The sequence below is a fragment of the Mastomys coucha genome, unplaced genomic scaffold (genome assembly GCF_008632895.1).
Source record: "Mastomys coucha isolate ucsf_1 unplaced genomic scaffold, UCSF_Mcou_1 pScaffold6, whole genome shotgun sequence".
Classification (NCBI taxonomy): domain Eukaryota; kingdom Metazoa; phylum Chordata; class Mammalia; order Rodentia; family Muridae; genus Mastomys; species Mastomys coucha.
Genome location: NW_022196912.1, coordinates 82,598,382 through 82,600,098, shown reverse-complemented (window position 1 = coordinate 82,600,098; position 1,717 = coordinate 82,598,382). Strand labels below are relative to the sequence as shown.

Below are 1,717 nucleotides of genomic sequence, written 5' to 3'. Positions count from 1 at the left end.
GGAGCCTACAAGCTTAATGTTAGTGAGCATTGCCATGCTAACTTGTCACCACGTTCTACAATAGTCTTTGTGAGGTATTGAATGACTTGCAATGTTCATCAGACCACCAAGGCCCTCATTCCACTGTGAAGATTTAAATTAATAGCAAGATTTTACCCTGGAAAATTTGATGCTAGTATGTATGATGGGCCATTTGTTTCATCAATGAATATTTTTAATCTCAAAACAAATCAACTTAAATTAGTTTTGGTATAGAGTGACAGAACTGTGAGGTAACACAGATAACTAGTGAACATTTTTCTATTATGTATTATTTTGGTAGGGATTGTTATATCAAGTTAATATATTATATGGTATACGTAGTTAAATGTTGCTATAAATGTTTGTTTACAGCTAATTAAATGATTATGTGGCTTGTTATTAATTTACCTATTTAAAAATGTATTTTATTCATGGTACTTGACATAATAGAGAGTCCCTCCAAAATAATGAATTCTATTACATTTAAGAATAACCGGCCATCTGTTTTGCGGCATCATGGCTGCCCTCAGACCTCTGGTGAAGCCCAAGATCGTCAAAAAGAGGACCAAGAAGTTCATCAGGCACCAGTCAGACTGATATGTGAAAATTAAGCGAAACTGGCGGAAACCCAGGGGCATTGACAACAGGGTGTGGAGAGGAGTCAAGGGCCAGATCCTGATGCCCAACATTGGTTATGGGAGCAACAAGAAAACCAAGCCCACGCTGCCTAGCGGCTTCCGGAAGTTCCTGGTCCACAATGTCAAGGAGCTGGAAGCGCTGCTGATGTGTAACAAATCTCACTGTGCTGAGATTGCTCACAATGTGTCCTCTAAGAACCGAAAAGCCATCGTAGAAAGAGCAGCACAGCTGGCCATCAGAGTCACCAATCCCAACGCCAGGCTACACATCAAAGAGAATAGATGGCTTTTGTGTATGCTTTGTGCTTAAATAAAAATCACGAAAACTGCCAAAAAAAAAAAAAAAAAAGAATAACCAAATAGTTTGCTGTACACTTAAGGTTACTCCTGATGTTTACAATTGTTTACTAATATTGTTAATTTATCCTTAAAATTCAACATACTCCAAGCTGAAGGCAAATACCCAGTCATGTTTATAATCCATAGTATTATACCTTTATTAGCAGAGATTATACATCTTCATTGCTTGGTATACATCTCTCTCCATCACTCAGTGCTCAAGTCAAATTCCTGTACCTTACAATCAAACTTCTCTTCAGACAGCCTTTATCTGATTTAAAAAAAAATGCCTTTTACAGGAAAGTGCAGTAGATGAAGTAACCTAAATAATGTGAGGAGAAATGATACAAACATTAAGTGATTTGTAAAGTATACAAATTGAAAATCAGAATACAAGACCCTGTGTAAAATTATCTTTATAAAAAAAGTCATTCAACATAATATATTTTACTGAATGGATGTAAATATTTTTTCCTTCTATTTACGTTAAGAGAGATTAAGTGATTGTCTCGGAGACAATTCATTTCTCTCTAGAGACAAGATGGCTTGGAGTTCTTTTGTTTTATTTTTCCAAATGTTATTATAGTGTTTATTGGTCAAAGAAATAACAGGAATTAAGATGACATTTTTTTCAGACTTCCAAAAGTGACCAGGTCACTAATATTTCAGGTTAACATTTCACTTCTAAATGTCAATTATTAACTACTTCAAGAGATACT

At 35.2% G+C, this 1,717-nt stretch overlaps 1 pseudogene; it reads left to right on the top strand.

The window, feature by feature from the left end:
- The first annotated feature begins 537 nt into the window (after positions 1–537).
- LOC116080289 lies at positions 538–985 on the top strand (annotated as a pseudogene).
- The last annotated feature ends 732 nt before the right edge of the window (positions 986–1,717 follow it).